The 14,959-nt window shown below is 44.1% G+C and overlaps 1 protein-coding gene across 1 annotated transcript in view; it reads right to left on the bottom strand.

The window, feature by feature from the left end:
* Wwox (WW domain containing oxidoreductase) overlaps nucleotides 1-14,959 on the bottom strand; it is a 922,329-nt gene that overhangs the window by 773,066 nt on the left and 134,304 nt on the right. The gene's annotated exons all lie outside the window — the stretch shown is intronic.

Below are 14,959 nucleotides of genomic sequence, written 5' to 3'. Positions count from 1 at the left end.
ATTTGCTTTCTTTTCACAGAGGGAATTTGGTTCATCTTTGCTGACCACTTGCTTTGGCTTAGTCAAACTGAGGAAAAGTAGCAAGGCCCCGCCGCTCTCGCCAAGCCCACATGCTATCCCCGCCAGGGAGCAGCGCCTGTCTTTGCGGAGAGCTGCTTGCAGCATATGCTTCCTTCTGCCTGAGCTCACACAGCAGCAGACTGCGCCAGATTCCCTGCTGGCTATTCTCCCTGCAGCCTGGATTTACAAGATGGTGCATTAATAGTCCCCGTGTTTGTCCCAGGCAAGGAGTTCTGTGATGTCCATAGGAGCTTTGAATTGAGGACTCCTGGATTTTCAGGGTATGGGTCTGAAGGATGAGTACGTGGGCAGATAAAGTCAAAATTTGACCCAGAAGAGTGTTGGAAGAGGCTGGCAGGAAAGAAGAAACCTTTAGGAGGTCTCTTAAGAAGTCTCTCGGAAAACCAAAAATTCAAAACTAAGAAAGAATGAGATTGGAGCTCTGGTTTCAACATAATCCCCACCATCTTTTTTAAAAAAAAAAAACCCATTTCGTTAAAATTCCAGCCCACAAGCACCTACCAAGGTTTAAACTTGTTTTACAGAGCCCAGAGAAGCTGTCTGTCCCTCTGTCCTCTGTTGGGAAACTACCCAGAACTTCACCCTGTCTGCTGACCACACCAAATTTAACAAGGTTCGCAAATGAACTAGAGTAAGTTTCCTACAGTGACACATTAATAATAAGTTCCTTATCCCATCTATCCCAAGCCATGAATATGTAATGTTAGAAAATGAGTCCTTTTTCACACACAACAGAACCTCAGATGTGAATAAATAAAAACTATCCATCACAAGCCTGTGAAAAATTAATGAGGGTTCAGAGACGCGAGGAAAAATGGGGACTGAGGAGAGATGGCCCAGTTCGTAAAAGCATCCCTTAACTTTCAGGTGGTAAATATCCTTGCCCCCGCCCCTCGCCCGGTTGCCAGGTGAGGGTGGGAAATGGCAGGCTGTATTTCCAATGTGCTAAGATCCACTGCCCATCTTAAAGTGGTAGCTCCAATGGGATTCAGAGAGACCACCGCTTCAGGGGCTTAAACTCAGAGAGTTAATATGGTGCCAACCTGGACAGTGGAGCAGAGCTGATTTATTTAATTATTTAGAATTCATAACCAGTTGAGAATGTGCTCAGCCAGGCTGAGGAAACTGGGAGGGGTAAGACAACTTTGGAGTTGGAACTTTAGAAGGTAGGAACTCCTGCTTTTGCCCCCTTCTCCTTCATTGTGGCCACAAGGCACACAGCAGGATTACCCATGAGCTTTCTGCTACAATTAGTAACATGATCAATACTGTTTACTGGGTGCCTTCTCTCTGCCCAGATGTGCTGAGTGTTTTGTCCAAGTAAATGCCAATTCTCTTGCCCACTCCGTTTTGTTTGACACTGAGGTGGAGTGGGGATAACGGAGACATCCCTAAGTCTAAGAATTGGAAAAGGACGGCTAACCAACCTGGAGCCCTCTACCTGTGCCAACTGTGGCTGCATGGGTCAGGAGGATTAAGATTCAGTCAGGAGTGGGTCAGGGGTAAAACAGTAAAGGGTAAGGACAGGTGGGTGTGGAAGGACCTGGGGCTGACACTGTAGGCAAACCGGGAACTGCTGCTAGAAAGTGTGTGTGTGTGTGTGTGTGTGTGTGTGTGTGTGTGAGAGAGAGAGAGAGATAAGAACATCAGATTTGGGGGGAGGGGAGAATCTGAATCTGAGTTGTTTTAAATGTTTTTGCTATGAAGAGGAAGAGGAAGGGAAGGAAGAAGAGAAGGAAGAGAAGGAGGAGGATACAAAATATGAAGGGTTGCTACAGCACAACTTCAGAACCAACAAAACCAGGGTTCAGGTCTTATAGGGTTATACTGCTTGGTCCCTTTTAATGCTAGAGTCTCCTAAGAGTAAAAGGAAGGTCTGAGAGACCCTTTTGTGGTACCTGCCTCCAGGAGGTCATGTCACAGGACTTGTTATCTAGACTGATTCACACTGTGACTTGGTACCCATCCATCCAACCAGGGGCCCTGAACAAAGCTGAGGCCCGGTGAAAGGGGGAAGGAAGGCCTCTGGTACCTGAAGAGAGCCGAATTTCAGCCCACAGGGGGCAGGGACTAAGAGCACTTCCCTGACCTGAATAAGCTGCTTGTGCTTCACTAGGCAAGAAAGGAGATAGGGGTGCGTGCGTGCATGAGTTCATGCATTCATGTTTTCTCAGGGAGAACCCCAAGGTGATGATGCAGAGTCCAGAGTGGAAATAGTGAGACCAGTCCAGGCAACAGAAGTGAGAGGGAAGGGATAAGAAAATAATCTACTTTTGGTGTCTAAGACATGTGGACACTAAAGTGCTCCTCTGCCCAGGCCACACTGATCACAGTACCGTGCCCAGTCTCTCTGCAGGGGAGACCCATTCCTGAAAAAGTCACATATGACAGCCTGACATGGGAAGAGGACAGGGCAGATACTGACTAGGCACAGCCCTGGGCTGCTTAAACTCTGCTCACACTTCTGCATAAATTATTATCTATGGAAGGAGTCGAGCAAAGCAAGAGCAATGGTAGCTCACCTGTAAATCCAGCACTCTGGAAGCAAAGGCCAGATGCCAGCCCCGGGCCACAGCAAATGTGTCAAAAATATGAGGGGGTTGGTGGTGGGGGGTGTGTGTGTATCAAATTCTGACCTTAAAGAGTTACAAACATGTAACATGCTTACAAGATAGGAATCTAGCTAGGCTGAAATACTGGCTGCAGCAGAGTTTCTTGGGAGATTAGGAGTGGAAATTGGTGGTTTGAAACAACTAAGCAATTTTGAAGACAAGTAAGTTCTCTGGCCCAAGGACAGCTTTTTTACTCTGACCCGATGTGCATGGTCCAACATTATCCCGTCCTTATTTGACTGCCAAACCCAACGTCCACTTGGAAGGATCTTCCACGCTGTCTTGACATGGACATGGCTGCATCCAACATGGTATTTTCTACCACATTCTTGTCTGCTAACCCTACCACATCCACTATTGAGGATGGATCCAGCAGGCACGTCACTGCTTAAGACAGAACAGGCATCGTCCTTGGTCCTTTCTTCTCCATGCCTGTCCATCTGAGACTGTCGTTAACCAAACCTTACTGGCTTCTCCCTCCTTATCCCCACTCATATTTCTCTCCTCCCTGCTTTCTCTGCACACATATGTGCTCAGGAGCTCATCAGTTCTTGTCTAGGTGTCCAAATGTCCACCTGACTCTTTCGGTCCTCTGCCTCATGCAGCTGCCAGAATGGGCTCTAAAGAGGCAAATCTTATGTTCAGCTGTTCTGCTCCTGATGCCTTCCATGGCTCCCTGTGGTTTGACTGCATGTCTGTGGCATGCATAAGCTTTCTGAAAGCATGCATTCTCTAGCAAGCATGGTCCAGTTCAGGCTCCCTTGGACACAGACTTCTGAGTGTTTGGGTGAATGAAGTGGTTATTTCTGAACTGCACACACACACACACACACACACACACACACACACACACACACACTGGGAAATCTTGATCAACCTGGAGAAATTCAGAAAGTACATATATATGGGAAATAAGATTGGGAAGGTTCACCAAGTTTGAAGCTGCAGGTGGGAAGTTTAGACCTGACTGTCAGGTCACCAAGGGTTCTTAAGGATAGATATAATCAGAGTTCCTCTACAGGAAAGCTATGGGCATCAGGACAACAAAGGCCCTCAAGGTGGAGAAGCAACTCAAAGGCCACAATAATAACGAGGATAAGATACAAAACCATGGCATGAGAGACGAAGAGATGATTGGATTTCCAATAGATCAGTGCATTGCTGCCTCTGTTTAAACTGTTTCTGCATCTAACAGCCTTTCTGTGGAGCTAAGACTCTCACATGACTGACTGTTCAGTGTTGAAAAGAGTCATTTCCATATGACCAAGATGTAAAAGGAACGGCAAGGTCAATTGGTAACCTCCCACTGGAGGACCGTCCTCCGACAGACACAAAATTCCTGCCATTTTACAAGGAAAACAAGAAAGAGGTTCTTCATCTGAAATGCCACCCAGTCCCCCTTGCCAAATGATGATTTTTGAAGAATTGGGAACTGTGAATCTCTTTAGGTTGCTTCTCTCGGGATCCAAATGCTAAAAAGAACCTGGGCAGGTGACAGGCGAGGCAGGGCTGTCTGTAGGACAGAAGAACTTGAAACTTCAGCATACTGTGGTGCTATTTGGGTGGATGAGATGCTGGAGGCCAGAGCGGCTTTACACGGGCTGTGATTTCTGTTGACAGGATGCCTTCGCTCATTCTTTCAGCCTAAGCAAAATTCCCAGGACTGAGATAGATTTGAAAGTCAGGTGGACAGGGAAACCATCTGTGGGTGAGAGAATGCCTGGAGTCATCAAAAGAAATCATGGAAAAGTATGACTTTGAAGGTGTAGAGCAGCATCCACAGACCTACCCCTGGTGACCTCAAGCAGAAGTCGAAGAAATAAATCAGCATGATGTTGACTCGATAGTTCTTAATTGCATTGCCTCAAAATAAACAAAACATTCTCAAACCACTAAATAATGACACATTTGTGACATGAGGTTTGCTTTTTTCTTTTCTACCACCTGTCTTCCTCAGCAACACCAAGCAATGTGACCTCTTGCATTTCTTGGGTCAAAGACATTTTACCCTGTTTCATTTCTGCTTTCCCTGATGCACCCACCATGGAACAGTGTGGGCAACTTGAAGATTCACTTTGGTTGGAATGCCAGAAGATTTCCTCCTCGGAAGAGCCAAACTGCCCATAGACTGCCAAAAACCCCCAAATGCCAGGACCATCAGCTTAAAAGAAATGATTTATAACTGATATGAAGTACCAACTTAAGAGGGCTATAAAAATAATATGGCTAGTTACTTTGAAAATGGGCCAAAATAATAGCTGCACTCAGTAAAAAATGAGCTTCAAGAGAAGAGCAGCTCTGAGCCCAGAGGTCCATGGGCTGGAATCCCATGGTCCAGGGTATATAGTGAGATCCTGGGTGCAGCCACACAATTCAGGGACTCCATCTCTCCACATGGGAAGAATAGAGATACCATCTACCAAAACTCCAAAGTTGTGATCAATCCCTAGGAGGTACACAACCAACCAAAGCTCAGTGTTTCTGTTGATTATAGCAAGGCAGCAGAGGATTATGAACATAGACCCTGAGGGTCTGTGTTCTAACGGTTCATCCACCACATACCACCTGTGTGACATGGGTAAGTTAACCAGTCTCTCTTAGTTAACCCACTTTTGCATGGGAAATTAATGAAGAGGTCCTAGTGGCTGCCTACAAAGGAATAATGGTGACTTTCAATTCATGGGGCAGCTATGAAGGGGAAAGGCATTCACATTGTACAAGTCATACATAATTAACAGTATTTATTTGCTACTAATAATGTTGCACATTACAAGCAGACACTGTAAAAACAATCTTTTCTAAATTAAATTGACATTTTTTTTTTGCGTGAAGGGTGAGTCTCTATGTGTGTGTGGTGTCTGGTGTGTGGTGTATGTGTGTTTTCATTTGTCTATAGGTCCATGTAGGCATATGTGTGTGTGCATAGGTGCATGTATATATCCACTCCTGTATGTGTTTGTATGTATACACGTGGAGGACATGATTTCAACCTCAAGTATCCTTCTTGAGACACCATCCACTGTTTTTATTTGAGGCAAGGTCTCCCAGTGGCCTGGATCTCCACAAGTAGGGACACACGGGCCCTGTCTTTCTGGCACTGGGGTTGCAAGTGCACATGGTCATGCCCAACATTCTTATTGATCTGGGATTGAACTGATGTCCTCTCAACTAAGTTATATTCAAAGCCTTCTTTTTTAAGTATTATTTTAAAATAAGAGGAAGGGAAAGAAGGAGAAGGAGAAGGAGGAGGAGGAGGAGGAAGAGGGGGAGGAAGAAGAGAAGGAGAAGAAGAAGGAGAAAAAACAAGAGCAAGAACCAAACAAGCTGCTTTAGCCCAAGGGATGAACTCTGTTCATTCTCAGCTCTCCTATCCTCAGTTATGGATTACTAAATTTTCACGAAGTGTTTCCTATTCCACCCTCCCTGGAAGCTTAGAATAGCCGCCAGGTCTCTCTAGAAGACCAGAGAGTTGGGAGTCAGACACAGAGACTGCCATACTTGAAGCTGAGTAGCAGCACGAACTAACTTCTTTGTGTGGTCTGTCCCCCTTGCTCCACCATCAGTCCCATGGGGAGACTATAAAACAAACAGCCCAGGTCTCACATCTGAGCACAGTAGGTTTCATGGTTGGAAAAAAAAAAAAACTGCCCTTAGGAACCTCAGCCCTCATCAGGGGCCTCTGCTCTAAGCACTACCCTGTAAGTATAACCAACCTTTTCCCCCCAGCACGGCCATATTGTCATCTACAAAGGTCAAGCTCAAGAACCAGGCAACCTAACTACCAAATAAACAATAACAACAATAACAAAATTCATGTTGTTCTACGTACTTTACAATTTTGTTTTGGGTGGCATTCTAGGCTGTCTAAGGGCACACGCAGCCCAAGAACAACAAAGTGGACACACCTGTGCTTAGGAGAAAGACAACATTTCAGTTATAGAAGACCTAAGAAACCCTGTCCCCCCCCCCCTCCAGTGAGATACTACCACAATATTCCAACATACACTGTTAGACAAAAATCCTTGAAAGGAAAACTTAAAACATGAGGCTTCTGTTCACAGAATCTCGAACATCAGAGAGGCCTCAAGACAGGCAAAAGAAAATGTCCAAGCCAACATGACTTTAATCTGAGGGTCCTCTGTGAACTAATAAATGTACCTATATTCTTCAAAAGTGCTTGGTAAAATGAACTTGACGATTTTAATGTTTAAGATCAAATACTACTGAGATGACAAGTGACATCATCACTTCAGTTCTGCTGAGAAAGTGACTTTGGTTAAAAACAGAAACCAATTTGCAAATGTGAATTAAATGTGGAACACGCGCGCACACACACATAACACACGGTAGGAGAAAATCCTTACGTGTAGATATAAATGTCTCCTGACAGATGTAAATGAAAACTAATACACTGACATTTTTCAAATTAACTCCTGGAAAACACTGTGTGTGAGGGCATGGGAGTATGTGTATGTGTGCACATATGCAAAGAGTGTGGTATGCATGTGTGCACATATGCAGAAGGTGTGGTGTACATGTGTGCTCATATGCAGAGGGTGTGATGTGCACGAGTGCACATATGCAATTGTATAAATGTAGATAGGAGTGGGAGGTATGTACTTTTTTTAAAAACAGTCTAAGCATTTTTCACTTCTGTTGGCCTAGGAAAGTATTTGCGAAAAGGATAATAAATAATTAATCTGACTGGCTAGAAGCTGCAGCTCCTTTTCTGCTTCAACCATATACATTGAAATGCTGTTTAAATTATAAGAGCAAATTGATTCAAAAAGGCTCCCATTAGCACGCTGGCAAACAGGTTTGAAGTCAGCTAATAAATTTTAGATAAAGATTTAGTCTTTGATGAGGATGCCGATGTGAGCGAGCTGGTCTCTGAGTCACCAACTTGTTAAGTTGGTGGCTACTGTCTGGGTTTCTCCCTGTCTCATAACTCCTGGTGTTAAACAATGTGTGTCACTGGACAGTTCAGTTAGGTCAGAATATGCCAGCAGCATGGTCATGGGGTAGCCTCTCTCAGGCTCACAATAGCCTTATTTGCTGGTCTGTCCTGAGTTGCTATTCTACCAGGGCTTGCAGTCTATTAAGCAAGAGTAATTAGGCCTGTCTGGGATGATCTCACCCAGGACAGGGTACCAATCAAGAAATAGTCTTAATCTGAACCTAGAAATGGAAAACCCAAAGCTCTTAATTCCATTGATCTGCACATAGTTTAATATATCCACTCAAGCGTGTAAGCTATGGAATACTACGCAGCCATTAAAAAGTAACTAAATCTATATTGACTGGTTGGGTGCAGAGATGCTATATACTATCTAGAACTGGTAGAGCATCCATACCCCTATTTAGAAAAAGCACAAATCGTGTGTGTGTGTGTGTGTGTGTGTGTGTGTGTGTGTGTATCTTAAGACAAAGACAGATGTGCAAGGAACTAGTATTCCTGCTTAGCCCAGAGTATGGGAACCCCTGGAGGAGGGAGAAGGAGAGATTCTCAATGATTCCTTTATAGAAGTCACAGTTTCTGTAGTTTTTAAAATATTCAAATAAGTATGTGCTTCTTTTTTAATTTGAAAAAAATCTAATAATGGTAACAACACAAAGGTTAGGTATGGCATGTGCAAAAACCATAAAACCAGGAAGTTATTTATATGTCCTGGTAAGTTTGGGGATATCAGTCAAGCCCTAGACTATCCACCACTACTCCTGCCTCAATGATCTAACCACTAAGCCAGCAGAGGTTTGGGTGAGAAATGTTCCACACAGGCGCAGGTATCCTGACACTTGATCCCCAGTTGGTGGCACCATTGGGGAAGTTATGAAACCCTTAGGAGGTGGAGCCTTCCTGAAAGAAATATCCCCCTGGGGGTGGGTTTGTAGAGTTTATAGTTTTGCTCAGGTTCCTGTTTGTCTCCCTGCCATGTGTGTGTCTGTCTGTGACTGTCTCCTCTGTCTCTGTCTCTCTGATTCCTCTCATTCTTCCTGTATGTAGGTGAGAACTCACACATGTATATGGAGGCCAGAGGACAACTTCACTTTTATAACCACTATACATCTCTTTGAGATAGTGTCTCTCACTGGGACCTTGTTCTGGACACTTAGGCTAGGCTTGCTGTCCCCGAGGACATTTCTGTCTCAGCCTTCCCTGTACTAGGACTGCAGGCATGTCCCAAGGTCATGCCCAGATTTTTGATAAGTGTCCTTGGGGTCAAACTCAGGTCTTTGTTCTTTCAGGGCAAGCACTCTACTGAGTGACCTCCCTACATCAGTAGGTCAGACTGAGTCAGCAGAAATGCATTACAGAGACTGGATTGTGCTTGCACAGTGGCTCACCCTTATACTGACAGCACGCATGCCCCCCCCCCCATAAGTTTGTATAATACTACTGGGGTTGGCACCATCATGAGAAACGTGGAAAATCCCAGAACAGACTATCCTTTGCAAGGTAGGAACTTCAGTGAGGACCAGGGTCCCCCAGGTCTCTGAAAGGAACCAGGATTGGATGTCCACAGTCACCCTTGCCTCCTTCCAATTCCATCAATGCTTACGGGCTGGTTTTATTCTTTCCTTAGCAACCAATGCTGTTATTGGCTGTGGCAGCAGGACACCTGAAGAACAGACCACCTTGGGTGGGCTTACCCTCCTCTACCCTCATGTAGATCCTTCTAGCCAAAGGAAGGGCATGACCACAAGACTAGAGTAGGGTCTGGGCTTGGCTCTGCTCACATGAGTGTTTGGAGCCCAGGAAGCATGCACATTGAGTTTCTGTGTCATGTTGTTTTTTTTTCACTTCCGATTCCTCATCAGTCAGAGGAAAATCATACCTACTGCAGAGGCCATCTGCAGTCTGCAAGCCCTGGTGCCGGGAGCACCACTCAGTATATAATGAGCACTTGACACACGTGCATTTCATTCTCAATCTCTTTACACACACAGACAGACACACACACACACACACACACATTTTGTATATTACATTATCCAGAAAAAGGTAGAAAATACCTTTTTTGTTATTCTTTCTGTGTCATTGAAGTGTAGTGTGCTTAATGTAGCCCCACAAAAATTAATTGCTTGTTTTGTTGTTCTATAATTAAGAACTTAATTAAAAATGAGCAACTCTCCCTTTTCAATTTTCTCCACTTATACGGTTTGGATATTTTATTTTGCAACCCATCAAAGTAGAAAGTGGGTGTTAGGTATCACTTGAATCCTACATCCCACTGCATTTCCAAGAAGCTTGACCCTTCCTGTGACAAGAAGTGACCACATGGCCATAGCTGAACCAATCATAGTGTCTTAGTTAGGGTTGTGTTGCTGTGAACAGACACCATAACCAAGGCTAACTCTTATAAGGACATTTAATTGGGGCTGGCTTATAGGTTCAGTCCATTATCATCAAGGTGGGAACATGGCAGCATCTAGGCAGGCATGGTGTTGAGGGAGCTGAGAGTTCTACATCTTCATCTGAAAGCTGCTAGGAGAATACTGACTTCCAGGAAGCTAGGATGAGGGTTTTTAAAGCCCACACCCACAGTGACACACCTACTCCAACAAGGCCAAACCTACTCTAGCAGGGCCACACATTCTAATAGTGACACTCCCTGAGCCAAGCATATACAAACCATCACAGATAGTGAGCTTATCAACAGTGATTGGCTCAGAAATGAGCATGTGACTCAGAGTGGCCCAACACAGATGAAGCCTGGAACACTAGTAAGTGGGAGAACTAGGAAAAAGTACTCTGACCCTAGGTGGTAGACAGGACAGAAAAGTAAACAATATGGCATGATGCCACACCCCCCCCCCCAAGGCCCATGTGAGAAAATAAATGCCAAAAGAAGGGGCCAGGCTCAGCCTGGGGAGAGAGCCAGGCCCATATACAGCAGGAAAACAGGCTGTTTCTTATGGTTGCTATTTCACAGTTTTTCCATGCTCTTGAGAGCTGATGAAAATTAAGCAGCGGGGACAGGGGATGGCATCAGCTCCTTGTTTCATGACTAGTGGAGTAATGATGTGGAATAACAGCTTTTCCTCAACCTCAAATTGCCTCACGTTCAATATCACCCTCTCGTTACTTCTCAGCACATCGCAGTCCCAGGAGCTGTCATCACAGACTTTCTGCACAGGGTGCCTTGACTCTAAGTAGCATACCTTCCTGAGTTCCCTTCCCCTGTGCCTGGATCCCAATCCAAGACTTTTCTGTTAAGTGCATGCAAGCCTCAATTTCCCAGGTCTTAAGTGTCCACATCCATGGTCAGTTATCTTTGAAAACTTAGCATGAACTAGGGTATGTTCTGAGTAGCAATTTCCCTCATGTTGAAACATTCCATCCTGGAGGGAAGTTCATTAAGACTCAAGGGGTTCTAAAGAGAGGCTCCTTAAGAGTCATAGAATAAACAATCCAAAAGTCTTAGGAAGTCCCTGAAACTTACCAGATGCACAAGGCCCTTCCCTTCTCAAGGCTAGATAAGGATTAGGATTAAGTTAAGGACTGAAAAAGTGAGGAGACCCTCTGACTTGTCTAGGTCTTTTCAAGTTGCCCAAGGAGTTCCAGGGTTCCAGCTTTCATGATCTGTCACCCATTTTAGTAGGTTTTGTGTGATGCAACTGCTTTGAAATGTATGTGTTCCCAGAATAAGACCCATATTCCCAAAATAGTAATTGGATCACCAAGTGTCTTAGAGTTTCATTGCTGTGAAAAGACACTATGACCGAGGCAACTCTTATAAAGGCAAACATTTAATTGAGGGTGGCTTACAGTTTCAGAGATTCAGTCCATTATCATCATGGTGGGAAGTTTGACATCATGCAGGTGGCCACGGTTCTGGAGGAGACTGAGAGTTCTACATGAACTGAAAGCAGCCAGGATCTTCTGAACTGGGTGTAGTTTGAGCTTATATATACCTCAAAGCACACATTTATCATGACATGCTTATTTTAACATACTCCAACAAGGCCATACCTTTAATAGTACCAGTCCTTATAGATGAAGCATCCAATACATGAATCTATGAGGGCCATACCTATTCTTTTATTTTGTTTTATTTTTTGTTTTTTGTTTTTTCCCCCTTCCCTTCTCCCTCTTGCTACAGCCTCGTTCACTCTGTCCCCCGCTTGCTCAGGGCCCCACTCACTCCAGCCCGTAGATTTTCTTTTTTATTGTTATTTGTTTCTTACTACAGATGGTTGTGAGCTACCATGTGGTTGCTGGGAATTGAACTCATGTCCTCTGGAAAAGTAGTCAGTGCCTTTAACTGCAGAGCCATCTCAACAGTCCGGGCCATACCTATTCTAACTTCCACACCAAGTTAGACATATTGGTGATGTTGTTACTTTTGTCTTCTAAATGAGAAATTCAAAAATAGACTATGGAATCCTGACAGCAAAGCTTGTCTTCCAGAAAATTGACTGTTCTACTCAGCTTGATCTCAAGAAATTCTCTGTAGATAATAGGGGATCCAAATAACCAAAGAATACAGACAAGGCAAATATTTACCACTGAGAAAAGATCTCTCAAACTCATAAAACTTTGGTCCTATTTTAGCATACAGAAGGTGGGAGAGATGCATTATCTATTTCTTGATTTATTTTTTTAACTACCAACCAAAGAACATATACCAGCTAGGCCTCCCCACACATATGTAGCAGATGAGCAACTTGCTCTTTATATGGGCCCCAAACAACTGGAGAGGGGGCTATCCCAAAAGCTGTTGTCTGTATGTGGGATATGTTATTCTAGCTGGGCTGACTTATCTGGCCTCAGTGGGAGAAGAAACACCTAGCCTCACAGAGTCTTGAAGTCCCAGGGTGGGAAGATACCCAGGGGAGTCCCCACCTGCTCAGAGGAGAAGGGGAGGTGTGATGGCGGGAAGGATTGTGAGAGGGGGTGACCAGGAGTAGAGCAGTGGGTAGGATGTACAGCAAATACATTAAATAAAAAAATATGCCAAACCTTTCAAGAAGTTGGAAGTGAAAATAAGTGACAGGCTTTTCTTACCATTACATGATACAGATATATTCATAAGATAATTCTATACAGACTTGAAGAGATGCCACATTTTAATTGAATGGATGATGGTCTGATTTTATATTTCTAACTATTTCTGATTAGAAAATATACTAATGTACCTATTCTGCTATAATGAAATAAACATATCTCATATAATAAAAAAATGAAGGTGGGGACATGCATTTCCTATTTCTTGATTTCTCAAAGACCCACATGGATATAATGAAGCCTTGGCCTCTACTAGGTCTCCCGATTTGCATTATTGATCCAAAATATAACTTACTCAGGCAAATCCTACATGTAAATTGTCAGAAACCATCGAAAGAAAACTGAGGAAAAACAACTGTGATTCTACAAGATGATAAATTGTTTGCACTATGTCACTGTTAAACTGAAAATATGTGTAAATGTGTATCTTAGAAACTGTGGAGTTGTCACCGTGGGATCGAGCCGAGACGTGTGAGCTGAGGCTTTCAAGTATATCTCTCCCTTGTTCTCCAAAGTGTAGTTTCCATCAGAGATCTTTCTAGAGTCAGAGGCCAGATAGTTGCAATTATTTCTGTAAAAATATACATGCAGTTGGTCACAGATGAAGTGAAACGCGATCTCGCTGAAAAGCACAGAGTGAGTAACTGTTGATCTCTGTCTTTGCTACAGCAATGACTATTCTCAATATTGAGCATGTTCTTTCTCACTTTAGCAAGCACCTGCTGGTGTCTCAGCTCCCCTGGGAGCCTTCACTAGTAGGACAATGAGTGGGTGGGCATTTATATCAGCCAGAGAGATGGATAGGAAGAGTCAAATGCAGAAACAGAAAAAGATTAACACACGCAGGCTTTTCAGCAAGAGTCACAAGGTGGACACCCTAGAAGCACAACCTACAGAACCAGAGAATTAAGTCAGACATCTAGAGCAGAGACACAGCCAGGATCTCTCTAATGACGCCACTCTCATAGTAAGCCTTCGAGGCTGATCTCTCCAGAGCTTCCTACCTCCATGGGTACAGGAGGCAAGGTTATATATAGTGTGCTGGAAGGAGACAGAACTGTATGGGGAAATGCAGGAAGTCAACGACAGCTCCCGGAGATTACAAACGGATGGGATGGTATCTCTTCTTTCAAACACACAAGACACACTGAAAATGGATACTGGTGCTGCAAACAATGGCTATCACCTTTTTTCTTAGTACATTTTGACTTCTAAGGAATCAGCAGAAGACGAAACCTCATTTTAGATTTTAACAGTTACTTTAACTTCCCTAACCTGTAATTTCCTCCCATGGAAAGCTGAGGGCAACCCCATTCCCTCTCAGCCATGCTACAACAGAGAGGGCACACTCCAAGAAGCATATCCAGGACCACGTCACACCCAGAAAACGCAGTGTGTAAAAGAAGCTAGCAGCAGCGCATTAGCCTAGGGTGAAGGTTCACGTAAACTGGATGCACCTTTAACAAAAAGTCAGAGTCCTCACAGAAACAGTCACTCTTGCCCAGCAATGGAAAACTGTTTCTCTCCAATTCATACTTAGCCCTGAAGTCCCAAGGAGTTTGTATGTAAAAGATCTCCTATCGTTTGGGACTCTTCTGTGAGATAGTGCATTCTTCACAACTAGTTGCCAGGTCCTGGGCAGCTTTCTGCACAAACAGTATAGAAAGCGGGGAAGAAAGGCCCCTGAGCGGCATGGCCTGTCCTGAATCTTCAACTGACTTCCCATTCCAGATAAACCTGCTTATGAACTGACTTTCCATTCCAGATACGCCTGCTCATGAGCACACTCTGTAATGTCACCAGAGTCCTCACACTGATGGCCCTGACGCTACTGTGGTCCACATGCCGTTGAACATGAAGAAGAAAAGGGAGGATAATTGCTGGAGCTCTTTCTCTGGGCAAATATGACACGGGAAATTACAGTGTGGTGAGAGATAGCATGTGACTCTCTTGGCAAGGCAGTTTGGAGTGCTTCCCGTTGTCCAGCATGGATCATACTGATCAGAGGCAATCCTGTGCAGAAACCTCCAAGAACTCAAGAGATCTATGAAATCAGGAGGCCAGGAATGAGGGTGGTGGTTGGGCAGGGGAAGAGACTTTCAGAAGGTTTTGCTTAACAAATGCTGATTCAAGTTAAATTGAAAAAGGTAAGTAGATACCATGGATCACCCATTTATAATGAGGAAGGATGAGAAACAAAGATGCCACTAATCCCAGCATGGAACTAAGTCACAGGGTTCTTAGAAGAGGTTCAAAA

The sequence above is a fragment of the Mastomys coucha genome, unplaced genomic scaffold (assembly GCF_008632895.1).
Source record: "Mastomys coucha isolate ucsf_1 unplaced genomic scaffold, UCSF_Mcou_1 pScaffold22, whole genome shotgun sequence".
Lineage (NCBI taxonomy): Eukaryota > Metazoa > Chordata > Mammalia > Rodentia > Muridae > Mastomys > Mastomys coucha.
This window is presented reverse-complemented; position numbering and strand designations above follow the sequence as displayed.